This window comes from Sminthopsis crassicaudata, chromosome 1 (assembly GCF_048593235.1).
Source record: "Sminthopsis crassicaudata isolate SCR6 chromosome 1, ASM4859323v1, whole genome shotgun sequence".
NCBI lineage: Eukaryota > Metazoa > Chordata > Mammalia > Dasyuromorphia > Dasyuridae > Sminthopsis > Sminthopsis crassicaudata.
In genome coordinates this window covers 603,237,238-603,265,192 of record NC_133617.1, presented here as the reverse complement: position 1 = coordinate 603,265,192, position 27,955 = coordinate 603,237,238, and the positions used below count along the sequence as shown (strand labels likewise).

Sequence of the window (27,955 nt, the reverse complement as noted above, 5' to 3'; positions counted from 1 at the left end):
TGGCTGAGGGGAGTCAACCCAAATTCCGAAAGGGGGGAAAAGTCAGCTCAGGCTACGGCTAGAAGATGAAAAATATTTTAAAGGCTCATCCAGCAAGAAGAGTTTAAAGCAATTGCTGAGCTTTATAGCAGTTCTGACGTAGCTGGGAAATTGACTCCGACTCCGGACCAATGAGGGACCTCAAAACCAGCCCCGATTAGCATAATAGTATAGAAACAAGGAAACTTTTCGGAGCTGTCAATCAGAGGCCAATCAGCTGACTGTCAGCTGGGACTAGGATTTTTAACCCTTCCCTGGACACATCCTTCCGGGGAATTGGAGGGGGGGTGGGAGGAAGAGCAGTTTTAATTAAAGGGAGAGGATTGATGAAAAGAGGGATTGGACCTGGGGGAGTCCGAGGCACACTACTTTCCCTTTGCTTTAAAACCCCAAAGATCCTCACGATTCGGGGATGCTGGACTCTCTTGGCTCTCACTGTCCATTTCTTTGTCGGACGTTTTCCTCTCGCTCTATGGGAGCCTCGGTCTGTTATCTACTCTGCCTGGGTGCTTTCTGAGCAGGCCAGGTGCCCCGGGGCATCCTGCTCCTGTGCTCAACATCCCTCCTCCTGAGCCTCGGCTACTTGAGCCCAAATATTCATCTGTTCGGACTTTGGAATCGTCTATACAGTCTCAGGTCCCTCTGGCTTGTAAGAGATCAGAGCAGTTTGCTCACTATTCTCGCAGCTCTCCTGTCAGTTTCTTAGTCTTTCGTCCTTGCCTGCCTCTGTCTTCCGTTCTCTACCTGCCCATCCCGTGCCTGTTAGCCTGATCACCTGGCTTAGGCTTGGGAACCCAGGCAAATACCTGGGCACGGAATGGGAATCGATAGGTTCGATAGGAGTAGGTTCAGGGAACCAGGAGGTGGAATTTCGACCTGGGTCCAGAATCTGCCGTCAGCCTTTGCAGTACCTTGGGGAGGATATAAAGGAAAGCCCGGCGCTTCAAACTCCTTGGTTACAGCTCATTTTTCTCTTTTTAAAAACATTTCGGAGGAATCCCGGGCCCGGAGGAATGGATGCATTAATGGGGCTGTTGGAGAGTCGTGTGTGTGTGTGTGTGTGTGTGTGTGTGTGTGTGTGTGTGTGTGTGTGTGTGTGTGTGAGAGAGAGAGAGAGAGAGAGAGAGAGAGAGAGAGAGAGAGAGAGAGAGAGAGAGAGAGAGAAACTCAAGAACAGCTCCAGAGTTGCAATAGCTGAACGCAGAATGAGCTCCCTTCTAGACTTTGCCTGTAGTTTGGCCTTTTATTTACCCACCCACTCCCCCTTTCCCCTTTTCCCTTTTCCCTTTCTCTGCTCTCTTTTTTCCCTTTTCCTTCTTCATCTCTTTTTCTTCTCTATCTCTGCCGGACTCTCTCTCTCTCTCTCACACACATACATACACCCTTAGTGTGAGTATAATTCAACCTCCGTTTATCAGGGTGTTACGCCCTTTGCTCTTTCTCATTTAAGTTAATTATTTCGTACTTGATCGTGACATGGAGGGGAGAAGGAACCCCCGCCCTTATGTGCTTCCCGCCAAGGGTTAAATTGTAAACAGGACTCTAGATTTGCCCGGGAATTTGGGGGGGTGCTGAAGAGGACTCCCCCCCCTTTTGTTACACATGCCAATAGCTAATTCAGTTGATTGGATCGATTCTTTTTTAACTTTATACAGAAACTCTGTTTCTAAGATTTTAAAGCGATAGGCCAGAGGAAGGCAGAGATTTGGGGGTGTGGGGGAGAATCTTTTATAAAGGGGGACATTGCCTTTGCAAGACTCGGGGCCCCCTTGGAGCTTTGGTTTGCTTAATTAAGTGAATTGAACGATATTCATATTTATTTTACTTTTTCTTTTCTTCTCTTTTTTCTTTCTTTCTTTCTTTTTTTCTTTCTTTTCTTTTCTTTTCTTTTCTTTCTTTTCTTTTCTTTTTTTTTTTTTTTTTGGCGTATGGTGGAGGGGGTTTGAACAAAAATCTGAAAATCGAGAAAAAGGAGCGAGGAGTGAAAACCATTGTTGGATGCACTTGGTTTTAACCTCGACAGCGCCACCTTTCGGCAAAGGTCAGTTTAAATTGATGCGTGTCCAGTTTTGTTGATTCAAGGAAAAAGCTGGTGTTTGGGTCGGGAGCTTTGGAGGGTGTAGGGAAAGGGTTTGAGCAAGTTGTTTTGGGAGGGAATAGGGAGAGGGGCTCTGTGGTGGCTTTCTCTGGATCCAGGAGTGCCTTCCTCCCTGTCACCCATTTCTCCAGTCCCCTTAACTCTTTGTCGTCAAAGGTGGGGACCGGCCGAAGGACCCCTTCGGATTCTCGTGAGTGTGATCCCTAGGCTGTGATGTAGTCGAGATCCAAACCTTTAAAACTGCCATCCCTGATTTCCAGCGGACTTTATGGCAATATCAATAGAATTAAAGTTACTTGTAATTCAGTGATAAATGAGATGTCTTGAGTAAGTAAGATTAAGTGCAGTGCTATAAAGTTGTTTATCTGAAAAGTAATTCTCAGAAACCTGACTTCTGACACTTAGTCATATATTAAACCAGCTTCTTTGAACATTGCACTTCAGAACGGTCTCACCCACCCCACAACATACTTTGCTATTTATAACAGGGCCTTGGGTGTCACTCACGCTGCAGGACTGTGCTAGGCCTTTTGGCATTTTCACTTGCCAAGTGGGGACCAATCTAGGACTCCCCCAAAATGATCTGGGATCTTTAAATAAATCCACCTGAAATTCTCTTTCTTCAGAATTTCCTAGACGTGCATTTTCCACTGCAGGGCTGCTCCCTGTTTAACAGGGTTGCTATCCAGTAGTACTTTGTGAGGAGGAATGAGCTGTGTCTATTAATTTGTCATTCTGACACGTATCTGTGAAATCAAATAGCCCCCCTTCCCCACTTACTTTCTTGTTTGTAAAGATTTTATACCTAGTAAACTTAAAGGTTTGTATCATGTGACCGAAAGGTAAGATTTATTTCTTCCATTTAGGCTTTCCCTAAATAAGATAAATATGGCATGTCCTTTAGCATCTTCACATGATAGTACTACAATTTTCAATGGCTTCATTTTTTTTTTTTTTTGGCCCAAATGTGCTCATTTATCTCTTTATCTGAAATGATCTGAGTCACTTTACTGGTAATGTTGATACTCTTTAGCATGTTCGGAATAGGAATTTTTTTATGCTAAGAGTTTGGAGAAATTATCCTCGTCCCTTTAAATGGCTGGAAGAGGCATTTTATATAAAGTAGCTTCACATAGAAACTCCTGAGTTCCCTGAATAAACTCTGTTGAAGACAAAGAGAAATCAACATTCCATGGACCCTCACGAATGCCACTGTCAGCAGTTGCTGTAAATTAAACCCAAAGACTCTGCATGTGTTGATGTGGAGCATTAACAGCAGTACCTGTACCATTTCATGGCATGGCTTACTGGTGGGCACCACTGTTAAGTGATCATGTATGCCCCTCTTATTTGCACAGCTTTTTTCTATTAATCCTAATTTCTTAAGACAAAGGCAACCTCATTGATAGCTTTTAGATGTCCCAGGAGTAGCCCATTCCTATAACAGGCATCTTCATCTTTTGCAGTTTCTGAGTTCATAATTTAGTTTTTTCACGAGGGATATCTAAACATTTACAGACCCTTAATAGCAGGGTTTCTTTTGTGACAATTGAATCCTGTCATTTTAATTAGCACTATTCAGCCTTCAGATTTTCCAGGCGGATAACAGGCCAAATTTCCTTAGGCTTCCTTTGCCTAATACTTCTTTCCCCGTATCCATGCCAATCTCATCCAAGTATAATATGATCTGCAACCCCCACCTCTGCCCTTTTAATATTCTCTTGCTATCTGTACTACAGGGATCTCTGTTGAATAATATTCCTTAATTGAGAATACCATGGATTTGACCTCCGTGACCAATTCATACCAAAATGGTTTAACTTTCTGAAATCAGTGAATATTTACTGCAGGAGGTTGGGGGTGGCTTGCTTTCTTGGAACATGTGTAAAAGCATGTGTAAGGCTATTAAATCTTAATATCTGAATACACAATAGTGGCTTCAGATAAGTACATACGTAAGAATTCAATGCAAAAAATAAAAAATAAAAACTATTTGTAACCAAAGTTAGAAAGATTAGCACAGGTTTCAGGATGCAAGGGTATATATATGGACTTGGATTTAACTTACAAGAATTGGTGGTAGATAGATAAAGAAGAGATAGATATAAAAAACAGTGAGAATTGAATTATCAAGTTGAGTAGACCCCCTACAACCTTTGTTTATCCAGTTTCTGGTTTTATGGCAGGGAACTAAACACTGCTCCCTAAATTTAACTATGAAACCAATGGAATTGATTTGCGAAAGAATTGTTCAGAGTAACTGATCGCTCTGGCTAAGCTGCTCTTAGGTACAGTGTTAGATAAATCCTTTTAACAGTCTTCAGATCAGTTAGCAGGGTAAGTAAATCACAAATCACTGTTAGCAGATTCATGGAAGAAAATTAATAGAATCAGACACGATAATCTGATAAGGGTGGAATTGCTGGGGAAACAGTCTTGCCTCATATTTGAGGATATGAAACAACGGTCTGATTACTCCGAGTCGTTATGAATAGGTGAATTATGGGCTAAGTAATCATCAGAGTAATTCACCATTTATTAATTCTTTTCTCTTTAAGCTGTTCCCGGTTGCAAGTTGAAGCCTCTTTCCCTTTGAAGACACATCCTTTATAATTTTTATTAGAGGTAATTTATTATTTGCATTACCTGTATTTACTTCATAATGGAACATTTTGCATTCAAATTTATGTAATGCATTATGCTTGAGAATATATTTCTGCCTTATTAGCATAAATAGTCACTTACCTCGTGAATTACTAACAAAGTTTATCTTAAAATATAGAGTTTTTTTATTAAGTGGAACACAAACATATGTACCATAAATTCTGATTTTCCTGCGCAGTTCGAGCTAGGAGAGGCAGGAGAGGGGTTGCAGGGATGAGAAGAAATCCACAAGAGTTTGTTTGGTGAGGGATGGCTACATTGCCTTCTCCCTTCCACTTTAGTGCTGGGGATCTCGCAGAGGGGTGTTCTGGGGGTGCATACTCTATTTTGAATCCTAGAAGATCGAATTACATAATGGGTCTTACTGGGCTGACTTTGAATTCCAGTGAATGCCATATGTTTGAGGAACTCATGAGTTTTAAGGCAAATTCAGTAGCACTGGTGAGATTGAAAGGGGGAGAGAGGAAGGTCCCCCCCCCCCCAGGATCTTGACTCATCCTGGTGAAATCCTGGTTTTCAATATAGAATAAAATATATTTATCTGTTTATTTTTCACAGCAGTGCCAAAGCTCTGAATTATTACCAAATGAGAATTCTTGTTGAGGAATATATTCTGTCCTTTTGTTTTTCTTTCAAGGTGTAAAATAGAATTAGGGAGCCTTCTTCTTGACCTGTACTGGTTCTAGGATTCTCAATTCCTTCTGACTTCCACTCTCTCCCCTGTGATGCTGTGTATTTCTAGTTTTGGAGGTTTTGCTATATATGCAGAGTCTTGGTTTTTGACCCTATACAATCTCCTTTTTGGTTTCTGACGGTACTGAGGATCATATTGTGATTTTTTTCCCTCAATTAGTGTCTCATCTCATTTCCCTTTTTCACTGCTACAACGTTCCAGTTTAGTGCTCCCAGAAATGATGATATTAACAACTCAACTGTACCCTCCTCCTGCACTGAGCATGGGAGAGATTGGGCATACTTGCTGAGGCAAACCAAGACCCGGAAGGATACAAATGTAAGTGTAAGACAGATACTTGATTTGGGACAGGGTCACTGCATTTTGCATCATCTGGGCATGATAATAGCGGGCAAACATATTAAAGTTAATTTTAGTAACCATGGAATCCCCATCATTGACTGGGGGAAAACACCTTAAATTCTAGAGAACAGCAATTACAGCCTAGTCTGCAAAGGGAAGAATAGCTTGTCGAGTGTAGGCAGTGTGGGATTCCATGCACATTTAGGAGGAAATGATTCTTGGTTCTGTTCAATGTAGACTTTTGAGAAGATGTTCTATTGATATCACTTGAAATAGGGGTGGATATCACCACTATAACTCACTCTCTAGAGTGTATACTCTTTGAGCCTTAGTTCAGCAAAACACGGACAGCAACAATCTCGTAATAATTATAACAAACTGTGTCTATACAAGTAAAATAGAGAATTGATCATGCAGGAAATTCTAGACATAAAAATCTCAAAAAAAATTCCTATTGAAGAAGAAAAGTTATTTTTTTCTCTTAACTAAATAATCCAGAATCTTTGACAATGCCTTTCTGATTATTGAGAGCCATAAATAGCCTAGCCAGATGTCTGAAGTTCCAAAGGAGACTTTTCAACCTGAAATACTCCATTTTGGTTGTCAATGTAGACCCAGCTCATTAGAGCATTTTCAGAGAAATCATTTGCTTTGTGTAGTGTTGGGATATGGCAGAGGAGGGGGGGAAGGATGGTAAAGGGAGGGGAGAAGTGGAGGAAGGAGGAAGTGAGACATAATACCTGTCTTCACTTATCTAAAAGGCTCTCATGTGGAAGAGAGATTAGGCATGTTCTGTTTAGCTCCAGAGGGCAAGAACCAGGAAGGATAGAGGGAAATGACACATTTTAGCTTGGTGTAAGAAATAACTTCCTCACTGTCAGTACTGACCCAAACTAGAAAAGGCTGGCTCTGGACTCAGTGGGTTTCCCATTTTGGGGGGAGGAGGTTTTTTCAAGCAGAAAATGAATATTTTTGGTTAGATGGCTTCATCTAGAATATGTGGCTATATCTCTCTGATTAACTAGTTTTGCAGGTCACTAAACCAAATCTTTCATTTTCCAAAGTGGGCTTTTGAACCTGAAGTTTTTCCATGTAGCTATCTACAACGGACCCAATTAATCAGTTTCTAAATCACTCTGCTTTAGGTGAGGTTGATGCAATTGGTGCCTACCACCAGAACGTTATTGGTGTAATTATTCCACTTCCTATCTGTTTAAACTTAAGGATTTCCAGAACCTATTTCCATTGTCCAAAATTAAAGACAAAAAACAACTTGGAGAAAACTAACAAATTGTTGTTACCCCACAGCCCCAGCCCCTAGATTTCTCTGTGTGTCTGTGTGAAAGATTTTTTATTTTCTTTTTTAAATATCTTTTTTTTTTCTAGATCAGCAAGTCTTTTCACCTATGGGCAAAACCCAAGGCAAAGAGTACATCTATACTTAATATAAGGTTAGAAAATCATGTCATTTATATGTTACCATCTCCTAGAGACTCTTAAATATTCACTAGAACTCATGAATCTTGTTTTAATAGAAAATAAATAATTACAAGATGGGGTTGTACAGAAAGCAAAGGATACTGGTTTATTTATTTATGTTTTGTATTAAAAGATGTACATTTGCAACAAAAGGAATTACTTCCTTCATTCCTCCAAACTACCATTGTACCTCAGGCAACTCTGTTCCTCAAAATCCTTCTCTTAATATAGATTTGTTGTTGAAAGGTCCATTTTGAAACCTTGGTTCCACATACATAGTAAATGGTGTATTATGTCATGTGGCAGGTGAAGAAAAGTGAATTCTTTTTTCATCTTTGTTAAAAGATGTATCCTGAAGGAAGGATGAGAGAGTCACCTTCTTCTAGTCCATCTTGGTCCCAACTGGAGTCCCAGCTTCAGTTCAGTGTGTTCAATTTTAGAAAAGATTGATAGGCTGGAGCATAGCCAGTAGAGGGAACCTAGCATGTTGAGAGGGATAGCTAACGGCATTGGGAATGTTTATCCTAGAGGAGAAAAAAGTCTTAAGAGAAATATAATAACTATCTTCATCTTTTCAAAAGTCTCACTTTGCTCATCTCTAAATGATAATGATAATCTTTGCACTATCTTCTTCAAAAGGTTATTGAGAATGTTTTCAAGACTTAATGGCATTAGAAATGTGAATTAACATTATTAGTATTTTATGATGACAGGTGTATTATACTTGCAGTCAGTAATAACCTGTGTTTGAATATTGCCTCTATATCTTTGCTCTGGAAGTGTGGCACAAAATCATAACAGTTATAAATAATTATAACATATATAGTTATGTATATAATATATAACACATATATAATAATTATAAATAAATCCTTTTTATTCAGGGCCTTAATACTTACAAAGCAATTTTCCTTATAATAATCTTATGGTTTAGTGTAAGTGTTATGATACTCATTTTACAAATAAGGAAACTGAGGTGCTGAGAGGCAGTACAAGAATGTAAGCTCCCTTAGGGCATGGATTGTTTCATTTATGTCTTTGTATTCCCAGTGCCTGTCACAGGAGCTTAATAAATATTTATGGAGTGAACAGTTGGTTAAATGATTTGCCCACATCCGAGGCGGTAATTATAACTCAAATCATTCGACTCCCTGCCCAACCCTTTTGCTATTATGTGATACTGTCTTTCTGAGTCTCAGTATCCTCATCTGAGAAATGGAGAGAAGGGAATAAGCATTTATTATGTGTCAGGCATTATTATGTGCTAAGCATTTTACAAACATCTCAATTGCTCATCAAAGCATTGAAGAAATACCTATAGGAAAGATATATTTAACTGTTTTTTTTTTTTTTTTTTAATGAGGATCCAGTCAGGCAACATGTATATAAAGTGCTTTGTACAAACACCAGCTCTCATTGTCAGCCATATCATCATGCTTACATATAGTTCAATTGTCCTGTTTCTAAGCTGAGGTGGTCCTTGTATCTTTCATTCATCAACCTACCTCACATCCCTTTGTGATTGAATCTCTCTTTTCCATGAGGGGACAGGATGTGATGGAGAGAATGATTCTTGTTTCTAGGAAATCATTAGGTCATTGAAACATCTCCCTGTTCTCAACTAATAGGGACCCTCCCCAGGCCTTTCTCCCTCCCTCATTCTCCCCTACCCATTTTGTCTTCTGGACTCATATCAATTTAACCTCCTAGAAAGATGGCTCAGTCTTTTGGTCACAGACACTGCCATACCCACATTGACACAATATTTTCAAATCCTCAGCTAAAAAGTCTTTTTTTTTTTTTTTTTTTTGCACAAGGGAACTTGGATGCAAGATTTTTGTTTTTGTCTTTTTGTAGTCAAGTCTGCAAACCTCTATTGTATGTAGGTGTGGGTCCCTGAGATGGTTGTTATTGAGAGAGGAAGATCAGAGCAGCAAAGAGCAGGGATGCTCTATTATTGGCTTCTAAGACTGAGGCACAGTCCATCTGGCCACTCCACAAACAAAGGGGGGAGTTCCCTGCCCCTCTGCATCAGCCCTGCTCCCCCCCCCCCACCATTGGATTTCTGCCAATAGAACTCTTCTGTTGGAAACTTCTCCACTGAGAGGATTCAGCAATATTAAGCAAACAGGCCCATGTGAAAATGGTATCATGGCAAATGAATAAAACAAAGCTTTTGAAATTAGTCAGTGTTCTTTTTTTGAAACAGCTTTTGAGATTTGGGATTTCTATTTGCTGTTACGAAATTGACTCTTGTGGAAGGGAAACGTATTTGTGGGTTCTCTTTCACCTTCTAAACTTTAACATACACAAAAATCCTTTTAGTGTGTGCAGCTAAATGAATTTATTCTTTTTACTTATGACTAAGGATAACTGATTGGGAGAACCTTGGATTCAGCATCAGGGGATGTGAGTTTTGTTATGTCACTGATTAGATTGTAATCTTTGACAGTTTTTCCCCTTCTGTCAGTTGCACTTTACTGTTCTATAAAATGGTGTGGAGTGGAAGGGCTGGTGTTGGACTGAGCGGTCTCTGAGTTCCTGACTCCTGCTTATTGGACAAATCATTAAACTTTCTTTCTTTCTTCAGTTTTTTATCTGTAAATGCTAAGGTTACTTCTAGCTCAAATATTCCATGACCCATCCAAAAGGGGAAAGATCCTAAGACTATCACCCTTTTCCTTTCCCCCAAATATCCTATCCACATGCATACACAGTTATACCTATCTTATGTATTATATATATATGTATATATATATAAAATATATTTTAAAATATGTATTTCCTCCAAATGTTCTATGCACAAATATAGAAATGTCATATATATATATATATATATATATATATATATATATATATATATATATATGTCTGTCTCTATATGTCTATATTCCTCCCAAATATTCTATATACAAATACACAGAGAGACACACATATACATATGAAAGAGAGAGGAAGGGAAAGAGAGACACAGAGAGAGAGAGAGAGAGGGAGAGGCATACAGACAGAAAGAGAGAAAGACAGACGCACACACAAAGATTGATTTTTAATAACAGCTAGTCCTTGATAAACACATAGGACCATAGATTTAAATATTTTATAGATTAGATCTAATAATTTAGATATTAAATATATTCATCATAGGTCATTTTACTAAGCACCTAGAATTTTAGCAATGATTCAGGCCAAACCCTTTGTTTTCCTGAGGAGCAAACTGAGGTTTATGTAGAAATCTCTTATAAGGATCATAGAAGTAGCAAAATGCAGAATCAAGATTCAGACCTTTTTTTTTTTTTTTTTTTTTTTTTGATGGAAGATCCCAACCTCTTTCCACTCCATTTTTAGCTATCCATTTAACAGTTTCCTCCACTTTAGAATCACATCATTATGGGATGTTTAATCTGAACATAAAGGGGACTCTCCACAAGTTCCTGAAGTCAATTTCCTATTGGCTCTTAGAGTCAGTCATATCAACTAACTTGCCTGCCTTCTCCTTTTGTGGCATGGGATGCACATACTCCCTGGGCATATCTGGTTGCCTGCCCAGCACAGAGGCAGCTGCCCAAACTCTGTCTAGTTTGTTCTAGGACTGCTAATAGAATCACAGAATCATAGGTCTAGTATCAGAAGGAGCCTCAAAAACTAACCAATGCCTTCATTTTATAGGGGGAAGGGGGACTAAAATCCGGGGAGGTTTGAATTGCCAAAGATAATACAAGTAGGTGACATAGATTTGAACCCAAGTTTCTGGGCTTCAAAGCCTGAGATATTTCTGTGAATTCTCTTTCAGTAACATTGTTCAGAGGACTTGAGAGGAAATTAGAATATTTTGGATCCCAGATATCCTCAGGCAAGCTCACAGTGAAGACAAGCTTACACAACTTCGCCCATAGGCTCAAATCAAGTTGGCTTTCAATTTGAGGATTGTAGAAACAACATCATGGTGGCAGGATTCAGTTTAGAGCAATGAACAACGAATAGAAGCATGTTGTGGAAAATCATCTCCTATGGGAGCAATCTCTCAAAATGTAGGTTGCCTATATAAATGGATGAAAGATGTCTGGCCTCAGGTACAATTGTCTTATTGCTGAAAAGCAACTATCCTGAGATAGTTGTTGTTATTTATTCATTCATTTCAATCATGTCTGACTCTTCATGATCCTATTTGGGGTTTTCTTGCCCCATGCCTCATGCTTCCTGATTTTCCTGGATTCCTTTTAACCTTTATTCAAATCCTTTTTGATGTTTCTTGGTCATTCCCTTTTCCCACCTCCCCACACCAAGGTTATTTGCCTTCCCTGTACTCTTATTTATACACATGCATATATATATATATATATATATATATATATATATATATATATATATATATATATATATATATATATATATGTATATGTATATATGTATATGTATATATAGTTGCTTTTATGCTGCCTCTCTTTATGTCCTTCTCCCTGTTCCCAGATGTGAACTCCTTGAGAGAAGGGACTTTTTTTTCTTGGTATCTCCAGCCTTTAGTACATTTAGTACAATACCTGATACAGAGTAAATGCTTATTAAATGATTGTTAACTTGACTTTTGATTTTCTGGGCCCCAGAATACAGAACTAAGATGTGAAAGTTGCAGAAAAATGGATTTTGATTCAATTTGACACAATCAGTACTTTTAAAATACTCTAAGGTCTATGAAATACTTGACATAATTTTATTTGATCCTCACAAGAAATCTATGTAGTAGGTATTATGAACATTATTATCCCCATTTTATAAATGAAGCAATCAAGGTTTAGAGGGCTACAGTGGTTACCTAGCTAGTAAGGATAAGAGGGAAGATTCAGGCCCCCATTTCCCTTGTCTATTAATCTGGAATTTTTTTTATATCACCCATCTCTCCCAAGGAAAATCCCAAAATCCCAAACCCCAACTCCCTAACAATCAAAGTTTTCCCAAAGTAGAATGGACTGTTTCAAGAGTATGTAGGTTCCCTATCCCTGGGATCTTTGGATAGAGATTGAGTGGACTCTTTTTGGGTATGGTTGTTGAGGCTCTGATTGAACTAGATGACCTTTAAAGTTCCTTGTGAGCTTAGAAATCCTCCAGGTCTCTGACAAACAGATTCAAATAGAAAGTCAGTGTTAGAGAAGCAGAGGATTTCCTGTGAGCCAGAAGTCTCTCTGTTTTTTCTTTATGCCATCATTCCTCTGAAGAGATGTTCATAGACTTGAAAATAAAGGACTGATATGGTTTTATTGCAGCCTTGTAAAGGTCTGTCTTTAAGAAAATGACCAGAAAATAGGACTGGTCCATTCAATTGCTAGTTGTTGACCGTAGTAGATGGCATGGGCGTAGGGAGATACTTGGACAAAAAGTTGAAGTATAGAGTCCAAATCTATAATATCCCACCTTAAAGATGGGTCTCTGTAAAATAGAAGTGACAAAGCTGGTCTTCAGTCTCTTTTCTTGGCCCCTCCTCAGTCTGTCAGCAACAATAACAATAATAACAATAGCTGGCATTTGTATAGTGCTTTGAGGTTTGTGAAGAGCTTTATATGTGTGATTTCATTTAGACCTTCACAATAACTCTTTGAGGTAAGTGCAATTATTAAGAGCTTATGTGTATCAGGTACTATGCTAAATGCTAGGGATACAAATTTAGGTTAAAAACATAGTCCCTGCTTTCAAGAAGCTCACAATTTAATATGGGAAACAATATGGAAACAACTCATACATTCAATAGAAGTAGAAGATAATTTCAGAAGGAAAAGGGGAAGAGAATTAGCATTCTTATAGTATCTACTTTGTGTTAGGCCCTGTGTTAAGTACTTTACACCATTTATTACTCATAACAACCCTTTGAAATAAGTCCTATGGTTAGTCCCATTTCATAATTGAGAAAACTGAGATAGAGATCAAATGACTTATACAAGATCACAGAGCTAATAAGCATCTGAAACTGAATCTGAACTTGAGTCTTCCTGATTATAGATTTAGTGCTCTCTCCGTTGTACTGCTTCACCGAATAGTTTTGATGTGACTATGAAAAGCCTCCTGCAGAAAGAGGTATTTTAGCTGACTGCCTCCGTTTTCTTTAAGAGAGAAAAGTGACAAGATGAACTCATCTCCTGGGATGGAGAAAGGCCTCCTCTCCACAACTAAATGTGCCAGGTTCAAAGATGATATTTAATGAGAAAATACATATGAACTTATACAAAAGGAACTAAGCAGAATGGTACTAATAACATCAATAGAAAGAATAACAAACTTGCTTATCCCTAAAAAGGAAATAAGAAAGTATATTTCCTTTCTTTTCAGAAGTGGGGGATTATGTGTTCAGAATATATATTGTAGGCTTGAATACTGTCAGTTATTTTTTCAAATTTTCAAATTGATTCCCCATTGCCATCTTCACTTTCTTATTTTTATTCATTCACCTGTCTGTCTGTTGTCTCTGTCAGTTGTTTGTCTCTCTGTCCATCTGTCTATCTATGTCTATCTATCTATCTATTTATCTATCTTAATCTCTCTCATCTATCTACTTATAAGAGATGGTTCACTCTAGTGGGATTTATTGGGAAATCAAAGTGCTATAAAAATAAAATATAGAAATTAAAGTTAATTTTTTATAAAGATATTTAGAGAAGGCTAATGGCTGGTTTAAGAAAAGCAATTCTAATGATGGATTCTGTAGAGCTGATTTAAGGGCAATTATAATGATAACAAGTGGATGACTTGTAAATATATATATATATATATATATATATATGTAGATCTATATTTATATATCTATATGTATACATATATACAACATGTAATATGTATGTAATTTATATATATATATATATACATATATATGTGTATATATATATATATATATATATAATACTTTTCAAATGCATGGAACTATACATCTTTCTGCATTTGATCTTCATGACAGTTCTGTGATATAGGGAATATAAATTTTATTACCCTAATTTTATAGATGAAGAAATTGAGACTTGGAGAGGCAAAGTCATTCATTCACCTGAGGTCGTGCAGATGGAGCATTGGTAGCCCAGCCAGGTCTCAATCCATGACTGCTAATCCAGTGTTCTCCCTATTAGACTATGGTCCTCCCTGGTGATTCCTATATTATACCATGTAGGCAGTTTTTTCCATTTATGCATAAGCACATTTTTGCCTTTTCTATTAAAGAGCCTGATGGATGAACAAGTGTGGAAGGCCATGATGGTGTCTTTGTAAGGAGCTCTGCACTTTTGCTCGAAGGGGTCAGAAAACCTGGTACGTAGTAAGAACTGAATAAATAGTTGTTGATCTGACTAGCTAATTGTATTAGCTCATTCAAGGTATCACTCTCTGGTCTGGCTTCATCTGTAAAATGATAGATTGAACTAAGTTATTCTTATTTTCCTTATCACCTCTGAAGTTCCATGTTTAATCTCTCATCACTCACTCCTCTACTTAATTTTACAATATGAGATACAGTCTGGCACAATAGGCTGAGAGGACTACTGTTTCTGTGGTCAGAAGGACCAGGGTTCAACATCTGTCTCTGATAAATACTAGCTGTGTGCTTAGAGAATATTGGTTCCTTTCTCAGGATCCCAGGAAATTCTTTTTGACTATAAATTCAAGACCAGTTGCAAGATGGAATTTTCACACACAAATGAAATCATAGGACTTTCTCAGGGGAAGTGAGGTAGTCACCATAAGCGATGCAATTTAAGATAGCTAGACATCTGGAATGTTGCAAACATGTGAATCCTCAATCAGCATCAATCCATTCTTTATCTGCATTAAAAACCAAAGCAAAACAAAACAATTCTGTGTTACCCTGAAGGAGATAAGGTATGCTCTCAAGTGTAAAAGAATGGAGAAACTTGGTAGCATGATGTCAGCAAGTTTGTTCTAAACAAACCCAAGCTTTGACTTCTAATTTATAAAAAAATAAAATTAAATTCTCGAGTATATAGTGAGAAAAATTAGAACTATTTTCTCTGGGTGAGTGTAATTAACTGACATCCAGTTTAGAAAAATTATGTACATTTATAGTGTTCTTTAACATTTACAAAGTACATTGACCACAGTGAACCTTTAGCATCACTGTGATAGAGACCACAGTTGCATTATCTCCATTTTACATATGAAGAATATGAGTAGAGAAATGAAATGACCTGTCCATGGTCCTGTACTATCAGAGGCAGAATTTGAGTCTAGCTCTCCCTGGCTTTCACATCCAATATTCTACTCACCATGTTGTACCAACTTACAAGAAAATAGATTTTATGTATGTGTGTGGCAACACAGGCCATCACAGTAAATGCCATCCCAAGGTAAAACTTCATTTAATTTCTCACTATGTTTACAAAAAAACATTTTAGAGAAACCTTTTTTTTTTTCCAGAACCTATAGCTCAGTCTCTGAGGGAGGATAGTCTAAAACATGGGAAATATATTGTGCTAAGTCCTATTTTTGTTTCAACATAGGACAAAAAAGGAAATCACTCTTTTATTGCCTCATCAAGACATAGCAGAAACCAGTACTCATCTCTCTTTCTGTAAAGTAGTGGAATAAGTAGTATTGATTAAGCATCACGCAGCCTGGGTCCATTTGGCTGTTTAGCCTTTTACATTTTTCTCTCTATGTTCTCTATGGTCACTTTCAAAGGAGCTGGCTGATTGTGATAGGATCCAATTCCCTAATCAAGGTATCAAAATGTATTTTCAATTCTATTTATGGTTCTTCTATCTGCCATCTTGAAAAAAAAAAGTAGCTTCTCTAGTAGAAAAAAATGTGGTTTAGAAAAATCTGGATTCAAATCCTGGCTCAGCTACTTACTATTCATGTGACCTTGAATGGATCATGTCACCTCTCAAAGCAAGCCTCAGTTTCTTATCTAAAAAAATCAGGGGCTTGATTTACATGACTTCTATTGTGTCTTTAACCTCTACATCTATGGTCTTGAACTGTTCTAGATTGTTATATTTCTTGGGAGTTTCAATAACTTGCATAAGATCAGCTCCACCTGCAGAGATTATAGAAATGAAGATTATCCTGATGAAAGACCATAATTCACAAAGGTGTCCTAATGTACAGCTCACTATTGTTTTCTGATTGTTACGACACAGGTAGCACTGAGAGTGGGCATTTCCTAAGCCCTTTTGAATGGTTATGGTCCTGGCAGAGGGAAAAATCCTCATACTTCTTCAGTATAGGCAGGACCATTTCATTTCCATCATCTTAAGATAAGAGAGCCAAAGCTTAATACAGCCCCATAGTAATAAGTTAATATTTATGTAAGGCTTACTGTGTGCCAGATACTGTGCTTAATTCTTTATAAATATTATCTCATGCCATCTGCACCCAGAGAGAGGATGGTGGAGACTGAGTGTGGATCACAATGTAGTAGTTTCATTCTTTTTGTTATTGTTTGCTTCATTTTGTTTTCTTTCTCTTTTTTCCCATTTTTGAACTGATTTTTCTTGTACAGCATGATAATTATAGAAATATGTATAGAAGAATTACACATTTAACATATATTGGATTATTTGCTGTCCAAAGGAGGAAAAAATTTGGAACACAAGATTTTGCAAGGGTGAATGTTAAAAATTATCTATGCATATATTTTGAAATAAAAAGTTTTAATAACAACAATAATAAATATTATCTCTTGAAACATTGTCCTTGGGAGGGTAGGTACTGTTATCATCCTCATGTTACAGATAAGGAGATGGAGGCAGACTTTCATGGGGTCACACAGCTAGTAAGAATCTGTGTCTAAATTTGAACTTGGATTTTCTGATTTCAGATCCAACATTTTATTCCTTGTACCTCCTAGCTTCAATGATAAAAATAAAAACAAACTCTACTCTAAAAGAATTTATATTTTATTGAAGGGTCTCTTGACCCAGTTTGTACATGGATTTCTAGAGAAATCTGTGAATTTTTTCTTTATAATTTGATAATTATATTTCAATTTTATAGAGTCCTATTTTTTTTTTCCATTTAAAAATATGGTTCTTAGTAGTCAGTAGACTTCACCGGAATACCAGAGGGACTAGTGGCACAAAAGGTTTAAGAATTCCTATTCTCTTGCAACACAGATGGACAAGAAGAAAGTCATAACATAAATAGCTTTTCATGGAACAAAGATCATTGACATTTTCCTCCAGCATTTTTTGTATCCCAATCAGAGCGGGAGACAAACACACACTGTCATTGAATCCCAGACCACGGGAGGGACTCCTTAACCCCTTTTTTACCTGTTCTCTTTTCAGCTTTCTCATCTCCATACTGGTCATGGTAGCTGAACCTAAGGGTTCATCTCTCTCCTTCAAATCTGTGGGCAGAAAGGTGATGAGACTGACTATACTCTAAAGTTCTCAGACCAGTGAGTGAGCCATGAATAGAAATATATCTCATCTCGTTTCCTGTTGCTTCCTACCACTTTCCGACTGTTCCTTGGAGGAAGTTCTGAGACTTAGAGAGAAGGAAAGAAAAAAAGAATATGCACATATCAAAGTGACCTTTTTCTCCAACTGTTGTGCAGCACACAAAACTAATTAACAGTTTCTAATTGGGTTTGAAGGCTGGTTGTAATCCGGAGAGTCGCTCTGTGAGGATGACACAGCCCACAGAGTTCCCGCTTGCTTCTTGCTCAGTGACTTCTGTATTAAATTTGCTTAGTTCACAGGTCACCAGCTGAGATTTCAGGCTGGCAGGCTTGCCAGCTGCACCTGGGCTCTGCAAACCAAGCTGCTTTCTTCTGTCTCCTAGGTCAGCATCCATCCTCAAAGAGGATTTAGGAATCATGGGATATTCAAGTTGGGAAGGACCTAAGAGGGCATTCGAAACATCTGTAGTGTATAGTAGGACAGAAATCCCCAACATGATAAATGGCTTTCCAGCTTATACTTGAAGACTTTCTAGTATTGGGGTGCCCATTGCTTCCCAAGGCAACTCACTCAATTATTAAAAATTGTTTAAAAATGTTAACTAAACTAACAATCTGTTAGCAAACTAAGATCTTCTCTCCATTGTTCTTTCTTAGTTCCTCCCTCTGAGGTCAAATAGAAAAAGTCTAATTTCTTGTCCATATGCTAGCCCTTGAAGACAACTTTTTTTCTTTTCTTTCTTTAAAAAATCAGTAATAATACCTGACATTTTTATGTGCCTGGAACTGTGCTAAATGCTTTAGAAACATCTCATTTAAAGCTCACAATATTTTTTGGAAGGTAAGTACTATTATTATGCCCATTTTACAGATGAGAAATTTGAGGCAAATATAGGTTAAATGATTTCCCCAGAGTCACACATCTAGTAAGTGTGTAAATATTTGAAGTCACATCCCAACATAGTACTAACTAAACCATGTAACTCTTAGAGGTTTTTTGTTACAAAGAATAGTTTATTCTGATAAAAGCAGAGGGAGGGATGGATATATTGGGAAATAAAGGTGATGTAAAATCTAAAGACAGAAATAAAAGTTGTTTTAAAAAAACACAAAATTTTATCTTTTCTTGGCAAAATATCTCCAGGTTCTTCAGCCCATCTTTGTATCATTTTATCATTTGCTCTTCCTACCCATCAGCAGCCTTGTCACTCTCCTCTGGATGAACTACGATTTATTGATATTCTTTGAAAAGGCCGAGTCCTTGAGGTATCATCATAATGGATCTAGACAGGACTGGAGTACTATAATACCAGCATCACCCATATCTAGAGACAATATTCTCTCTGTCATGGTTTGATGGCCATTTGCTCTTTCCTCAATGCTTCTCTTTGACGTAACCTGAGATAGCATAACTCTTTTGCCTGCTATGTCTGTCCTAGGTGAAATGAGATTCTCCTGGCTCACCTCATAGGAACAGTGTCTTCATTTGAATATGAGTAAAAACAATAACCCAATGCTATAGCTGTCAGCAAAACTGAGGATGTGGAGTGTTGGGTACACCAATAGAGGCCTTAGTGAGAGGCATGGGAAGTTAATACTTCCTTACTCTGAAAAGATGCATAAGTTATCATCTAAGCGAGGGTGTGTGTCAGTGGAGATGAACGTGAGGTTCACAGAAATTTGTGGTTAGCTTCCTCCCACACTAGGAAAACCAAACTGATTAGGAAGGCTTGCTTTTTTGCTTCTTTCTTTTCTTTTCTTTTCTTTTCTTTTCTTTTCTTTTCTTTTCTTTTCTTTTCTTTTCTCTTCTTTCCTTTTCTTTCTTTCTTTCTTCTTTCTTTCTGTCTTTCTCTTTCTTTCTTTCTCTTTTTCTTTCTTTCTCTCCTCTTTTTTCTTTTTTTTCATTCTTTCTCTTTCTTTCTCTCTCTCTTTTTTCTTTCTTTCTTCCATCCTTCCTTCCCTGTTTCCTTCTTCCCTTTCTCCCTCCCTTCCTTCCTCCCTCCTTCCTTTCATTCTTCCCTCCATTCCTTCCTCCCTCCCTTCCTTCCTCCCTCCCTTCCTTCTTCCCTCCATTTCTTCCTTCTTCCCTTTCTTCCTTCCTTCCTGTTTCTTTCCTCCTTCCCTCCCTTCTTTCTTCCCTCCCTCCTCCTTCCTTCTCTCTCTCTCTCAATCTCTCTCACTCTCTCTTTCTTTCTCCCTCCTTCCCTTTCTCTCTCTCTGTCTATCTCTCTTTTGTTTGAGGAAAAACGCTTTCAGTGGTATAGACTACAACTGCCTCTCTCTCCTCACTTATTTCAAGTTAGATAAATACTAGCTAACCTACATCCTACAGATACTACTGAGTACCTGTGTAATCATGGGCAAGTTACTTGGCAGCTTTGTGACCCTGGGAATCCTTTCACCTTAATCATTATAATACTATATTAATACTTTCAGGATCTGTGGTTTACTTCTTTTTTGGGTCCTGCCTCCATTGAGGCAGACCATAATCTATTTAGACCACAGTGGAGATTTTTCATGACCTATTTTAGACAAAAAAATCCGGTATCTGGAAGATCTAGATACAGTTCTCTGATCCTGACCATCTCTGAACTGAAGGAGGCTAATTGATGACAGGTGCAGACTCCATTTACTGAGTCTTTTCCAGTCTGGTAGAATTCACTACAGTTTGGAATACAGGAGCATAAGCCTTCTACAACTTGGGTCAGACCCATGTTTTGATAAGTTGTCAAAGGAATTGAGTAGGATATTTAAAAAATCCATATCTTGTTGTGTTAAGTCCCTTTATGTATAATTTTCTTTTGATGGTCACAACTGATTCCATAAGAGAGCCCATTTTATGAGGAGAAAACCACAACTTATAGAGGGCAAGTTCCTTGCTCCAGATCACAAAGCAACTTAGAAGAGTGAGCCCTGGAGATGAGGAACAGGTCAGCATACTCTCTAGTGAATTGCCTGTAAAATTCTGCTGCATTATCCAAACATGTATGAGTTCTGAAAATGAGCAAATGGATAAGGAGGGGGGAGTGATCAGCAGCTTAAGAATAAAACCTCTAAATCAAAGTGGAAAAACACTTTTTTAGGAGGCCTGTTGGTAGTTGCTTGGGCATAAGCATGTGCAAAGAACGTGTTACTCATGACACAAATAACTTCGAGTGTTTTGGTGGGAATTCTCACCAAACAAAAACTTTGTCCAACCAAAACCAACCAAAGTGATTTTTCTAAAGCACTTTCCTGCTCAATAAATTCTAGTGGCTTCTAATTACCCCTCAAATCAAATATACACACTTCTGTTTGACATTTAAAGTCCAGTCCTTCTCCATGTGGTTCGGACCTACCTTTTTAGCTTTCCTGTGCATTTTTCCCTTTCATACATCCTAGAATTTAGCCAACTTCACCTTTTCATTTTTTATGGACAACTCCTATCTCTGGATCTTTGCCCAACCTGTCTCCCCATGCCTGAAAGTCATTACTGTTTCATCCTCACTTCTTTTTTTAAAAATCTTCCTCCTCACTTGAATAGTATTTTATTTTTTCCACTTCCTCTTAAGATCTTTATTTTTCTCCAAAGTTCAGTTCAAGTGCCACCTTCAATAGGAAGCCTTTCCCAATTCATTTATCTGTGAGCACTCTACCTAATTAATCACTTTGCTATTTAATGTCTATCCTGAATACACTTAATATCCCTACAAGTTGTCAACTCCTTGAGGGCAGGGATTTTCATTTAGCTCTTGATATATGGAATAAAACTTAAGAAATGTTTGCTTCTTGAATAATTAAATCCATTCCTGAGTAGTAACCCTATTTCAATTGGAAGTGGTCACCAGTAAAGAATCACTCCCTTCCATTCCTTGGAAATAAAAAGTATGTTATACATGCTACCAAAAAATTTTGTCTAGCAAGTTTTACTTTACTAGAAGATTGTTAGGAAGGTTTCCTGACATCAAGCTCAAATTTACCATTTCACGTCTTTCCTCTATTGGTTCTAGTACTACGTTCTATTAAACAAGCAGAACAAATCTAATCCCTTAGTATTTTAGTTGAAAACAATATTCCTAACAATTTTTAAATTATCTACAGACATGTAAGAACATTTCAGTAGCAGTGTTCTATTTTTGGAGAATTGGGGAAGAATCATTAGGGGATAAAGGAATGCCTGTCAAGGAGGACCATTCCATATCGAATGCAAAGTATTTTTAAAGATGTTAGAATTTAGCCTTATATTAAAGTACAATGGGGTTTGTGATTTTCTGTATCTCTGGTAATAGGGCCATATCTGGGGGGAAGTAATCCCTAGATAATCAGAGTTAGAGTGGGAAAAGATACTTGAGTTTAACTTTACTTTATCCTTTTACAGAATAAGCAACTGAGGCCCAAAGAGGGGAAATATATGTCTAGTGTTACCCAGTAAAGAAGTAAAAAGCCAGGACCTGAGCCAGATGCTTTGATAATAAAGCCAGTGCTATTTCTACTGTACTACAGACTATAGGAGGTAGCTTTACAATTGCTGTTGGCAAAAACAAAAACAAAAACAAAACTCACTTTGTGACCTCATTTGGTATTTTCTTGGCAAAGAAACTGGAGTAGTTTGCCATTTCCTTCTCCAGCTCATTTTACAGATGAAGAAACTAAGGCTTTAGTGATTTAGTGACTTGTTTAGGGGATCAGTCACACAGCTAGGAAGTGTCTCAGGTTGAAGATGAGTCTTCCTGATTCCTATTCACCATGCTACCTAGCTGCCCAAATTAGGTGGAAAAAAAGATCATTCTCTAGTAGACAAACTCTCTGTTGATGAGTCACTCTTTTCAGATGGTTATTTCTAATCACCTTCTTCCTCTTCCTCTTCCCATTCAAACACTTCCACCTCTTACAGTGTCTTTTGTACCCTGGAAGTCAGATTGAAAATTGATATTTGTCATGACGACAATTTATAATAACAAGAATATGTATTATAATCATAATAACCTATCTTTACCGAAATTTTAACTATTACAGTACCTTATCTCACTGCAAGTTCATAACTCTTTGAGATGGATAGTGTATTATTGTTACCCACATTCTCTCAAAGTGTGAACTCAGAAAAATTAATTGATTTGTCCAGTGTCGCAAAGGAAGATTCTAACCCTGGTTCACTGAGTCCGGCTCTCAAGTTCTTTCTCCTACAGTATGTGAACACAGGCCTCGGGTTCAAGGCCAAGGCTTTTTTTTTTTCACTACACCAGGGTGTCCAAATGTTGGAGTCATTTTCGCTAGTGCACTGCATGAAGCATACATTAGGAAATTTGCAAATAGCAGCTTGTTTTTTTTTTTCCTGGCAGAATCAATAAATTTGCATGATACATATTAAATGTTTAATTAAAACATGATGCTAGCACATTTGCACTAAGTTCTCAAAACACCTTGGAGGTGGGCCTGATAACCAATGGTGCTTGTGCAGCTGCCAAGCAGGCCCCCGTCAATCTGCCGCCAGGCCCATCCACCGCAGTGGTTCTCTTTCTAGCTTGTGCTACTTTGCTGATATTAAAGCTGCTTAATTTAATTCCACCCTCCCTTCTTTCCCCCAATATGATCTGGCTTGCTTCAGAGGTGATTTCTTCAGAGTGATTTTTAAGGATGCATAAACTCCGACCTTTAAGAACATAGCCACCATACTCCTTCCCACTTTAATGCTCTTTGTAATTCATCCCTTCCAATCCCCCAGCCAGGGAGAAAAAAAAAATGTGGACTGTTCAGGGCCAGATGTGCCTTTGAGAAGCAATAGGAATCTAAAGAGCAATTTAAAACTTAAGGGTAAATCACTTGGAGACACATGGCTCTATTTTTTTTTTTCAGACTGAACTCTGAGAAAAGCATTTGAGTTAAAAGAAACAATTGCCCACATTGCTGAAATGATCAAAATGACAGATATCTAAAAAGACAATGGAAAAATGATTGACAGATCTAAGTAAGAATGATACCCAGAAAGATTAAACATGGAATAAGAGTTATCTTCATTGTCATGTATGAACTTCAAAAGGTGTACTGATCTCTATTGATAATGAAGATGGACAATTGTTATTGTAATGGTATCCTTTAGACGGTGAATAAACCAGAGAAAGTCTTCTAGATTGCTAGGAGGGTCCTCTATTGAGACATTATCTGCATTCATTGACCCAAAGATTCAGTTGCTTAGGCATATACCTCAAGGATGTTGTGGCAAAAATGATACTTGACCTGTAGGCTGGGAGGGAACATCAAGAAATTGTGCTTTTCACAAATCAAATAAGGAGAGAATTAGGCAAAGGCCGAAGCTTGAGTTTCATTATAAGTTTAAGGAGGCAAGGAATCAGTCTTTGGAATGGTTCAGTGCCACAGGACTAGGGGTATGAAAAACAGCCTAACTATAATGATCCAGAGCAATCCCAAAGGACAAATGAAGCATACAATCTGCCTCTAGAGAAAGAACTGGCATTGTCTGAATATAGACTGAAGCACTTTCTCTTTTCTGCTCTCCTTCTCCCTTTCCCTCTCCCTTTTCCTCTCCTTTTTCCTCTTCCTCTCTCTGTCTCTCTCTGTGTATTTGTCTGTCTGTCTTCATCTCTGGCTCTGTCTGTCTCTCTGTGTTTCTCTCCTGTTAGAGACTGGCTCCTTGATAGCAGGGAATATCTTTTTACCTTTCTCTGTATGTATTCCTACTACTCAGAACAGGGGTAGCATAGTAGGTGCTTAATATCTCTGTCTGTCTTTCTGTCTCTTTTTTCCCTCTTTCCTTTTGTCTTTCCTTCCTTCCTTTTTCCTTCCCTACTTCCTTTTGAACTTCCTTCCTTCCTGTCTGTCTGCCTGCCTTCCTTCCCTCCTTCCTTCATTCCTTCCTTCCTTCTTTCCTTTGTTCCTTCCTTCCTTCCTTCTTTCCCTCCCTCCCTTCCTCTCTCCCTCCTTCCTTTGTTCCTTCATTTCTTCATTCATTCCTTTCTTCCTTCCATTTTTATATCTTCTTATGCAAAATACTTAAAATGGAAATGTTTTACATGGCCACGCATGTATAATCTATATCAAATTGTTCACTGTTTCAGGAAAGGGAGAGGGGAAGGAGAGAATTTGGAAGTCAAAACTTAAAAACAAAATCCAAATGTTAATCTTATTTTAACATGCATTTTGGGGGAAATACAATATTTTTTTTTAAAAAGCCCTTGCCTATGAGATATTTTTGAGGTTTAGTGGAAATATTATACATAAATACATATAGATATATGTACATAACTGTTTGCATGTTGCCTCACTCATTAGAATGTGAAGTACTTGAGGGAAGGGACAATGTTTTTGCCCTTCTTTGCATTTGTAAAGCTTTGTTAAGTATTTGGAATATAGTAAGATCTTAATAAATGCTTGGTAGATGTCTTTCTGATCCTGGATTTCTCCTTTTGTCAGTGTGGAGGTAGAAGAAAGAACTGACCCTTTTTAGTAAATTATAGACTTTTAAAAATATTGTGAGTAAATTTATTTGTTTAGAACTTATATTAGGGTTTCATTGCATTCTAGTCCCAATCCTGAAATATTTGAATGGACTAAGTTAGGCCTGGCACATACAGAAGTCAAATTGAAAAAGAAAGTGTCCATATATTTAAACATTTTCATAGCAGCAATCTATATAGTAGCAAAGAAGTGGAAATAATGTAAATGCTCATGGATTTGGGGAATGGGGAATAAAAGGAAAATCATATTATGTTTAAAATAACTATAAAATATAAACCAATATATAATATTTATTACCTGAGTGGGAATCCATAGAATAAAAATTATCTTAATTAGAGGAGACTTTAATGTTCTTCTATTAGAGCTATAAAGATCTAATATAAAAAGAAAATTTAAAATAGAATAAATTGTTGAACTGACAAATCAAAAGCCTATGGCATCTTTAAACAAAGAATATACATATTTCGCAATGTCACACAATAAATTTATAGCAATGTATTAGACACATAGAAATTATAAATACATGTAAAAAAGCTATGTCATAAAAATGACAGTGCTATTTAAATTAATTTGTAGATCTGATATTTTACCCAACTAGCAAAGAGATGCTTTATAGAAAAGGGTAAAATTATGAGAAACTTAATTTGAAGGAACAAAAATTCTAGAATATCCAAGGAAATAATGAAAAAAGAAGATGAAAGTATAATGAAAGGATAATAGCATTTTTAATACTCAAAAAGCAGTAATCATCAAGTATGATACAAGTTAGTTAATAGAAGTTACAATAAAAGATACAAGTTAAGCAATAGAAAAGTAAATTAGTGAAACAGGCTAGGTAAGAAAAAATCAAAATCAACTATATTCATCAGCTCAGCAATAAATCTAGATAAATAATATAATTATAAATAAATCTGAAAACAAATTATTTTGGGAAACAACTCCCTTTACCCCTAACTAGAAAACATTTTAACAAAAATTAAATGTGGACCAACATTTTAAACCATTTATCACAAATAAGCTCAAAATAGATATAATAGAAGTGTCATTCTAATAAAAATAAGCAAATATTAAAAAAACCAGATCAAAGTGTTCTTCATAACTATAAGTAGGAAGAAAGTTGTTGATGAAATGAGTTGTTAATGAAAAAGTGATCACAAAAGTTTAAATAATAAATGTTGATTACATGAGATTGAAAAGATTTTATATAAACAAAATCAATACAATTTGGATAAGAAGTGAAACTATGGATTCAAAGAAAATAGTGTTCACAAAATCTCTTGATAGGAATCTCATATGCAAGCTAATAAAGAAATAAAACAAATGTCTATGATCAGGAGTCATTTCTTAATATTAATAAACATATGAGAAAATGTTTCAAAAGACTTAAAATGAAAATAAATACAAATTAAAATAACTCTGAAGTTCCATTTCCTACCCAACAAATTAGCAATGATGACAAAAGATGGAAAAGACAGTATTAGAGAAGCTCTGGAAAGACAGAGACACTAATGCATGCATTCTTGGAATAACCATGAATTGATCTAACTATTCTGGAAAGAAATTTGGAATTATGCTTAAAATGACTGAAAAGTCTACACTTTTAATTAAGAAGTTGGAACCAGAAAGAAAAGTCCCATGTGAGTCAAAAATATTCATAGTAATTTCTTTTTCATCATATCAACAAACAAGAAATGAAGCCAATGATTAAGGAATGGCTAAACAAATTTTGATACAAGAATGTAAGAGATCAGGCATATGAATGAAGCCTTTATAAAATAATGGGAAGACTCATACTAACTAATATACTAAGAACCAGAAAAAATGGAAAACAATAACATAAAGACAACAAATAGAATTAATTAACCGACCAACCAATCAACCACAGAAATTTAATGTGATTATAATGATTAAACTCGGTTCCTAAAAAGTAATGGGAAAATGAACCTTATTGTCTTTGTAGAGGTAGGAGATTATGATTTTAAAACATTGTGTACACTGTACTCTCAAACTAATTTGCTGTTTTGGTTAGTTTTGTTGATATTTTTTTCTCTTTCTTTTTATTCTTTCTATTTCAGGGGTCATCAGAAGAGCCTGCTAAACTTAATATACATGATGAGCATTATAATGAGAAATAATACAATATAATTGACTTACAGTCAAGAAGATATGAGTTTGAATCCTGATTTCATGAATCACTAGCTATGGGCAAATCCCAAACTATCTAAGTCTCAATTTCCTCATTTATCAAATAATGGTGCATGTAGTTTTTGTTGTAACTTGGTGGCATAGTAGATAGAGTATTGTTTTTAGAATCAGGAAGATCTGAGTTCAAATTACTGACACCTCACTGTTTAGTTGTATCTGATTCTTTGTCACCCCATTTGTGTATTCTTGGCAAAGACAGTAATTTTGCCATTTCATTCTCCAGCTTATTTTACAGACGAGGAACTGAGGCAAATAGGGATATAGGACTTACATGTAGCTAGGAAGAGTCTGAGAACAATTTGAACTCAGGAAGATGAATCTTTTTGACACCAATTCCAGCATTCTATCCACTCTGCTACTTAATTAGCTGCTCATGATTTTAAATCCACCCTTACACAATTACTACCTGTGTGAACCTGGACAAATCATTTAACTTGTATTTGCCTATTTTTCTGATCTGCAAAATGGGAATAATAAGAGCACTTACCACCCAGTTGTGAAAATTAAATGAAATAATATTTGTAAAGCATTGAACATAGTGCCTGGTATTTAATAAATGCTTATTCCTGTCCCTAATTTTATTTACCTT

At 36.9% G+C, this 27,955-nt stretch overlaps 1 long non-coding RNA gene across 2 annotated transcripts; it reads left to right on the top strand.

Moving 5' to 3' along the window:
• The first annotated feature begins 23 nt into the window (after positions 1-23).
• Positions 24-27,955, top strand: LOC141551153 (uncharacterized). Of its 2 annotated transcripts, XR_012484795.1 has the most exons (8): positions 24-688; positions 1,977-2,080; positions 4,696-4,762; positions 5,697-5,813; positions 7,224-7,288; positions 11,107-11,344; positions 14,511-14,597; positions 27,237-27,955. It is a non-coding gene; the product is annotated as an uncharacterized LOC141551153 (long non-coding RNA). The 2 variants fall into 2 exon arrangements; XR_012484794.1 differs by lacking the exon at positions 11,107-11,344 and having other exon boundaries at positions 27,237-27,954.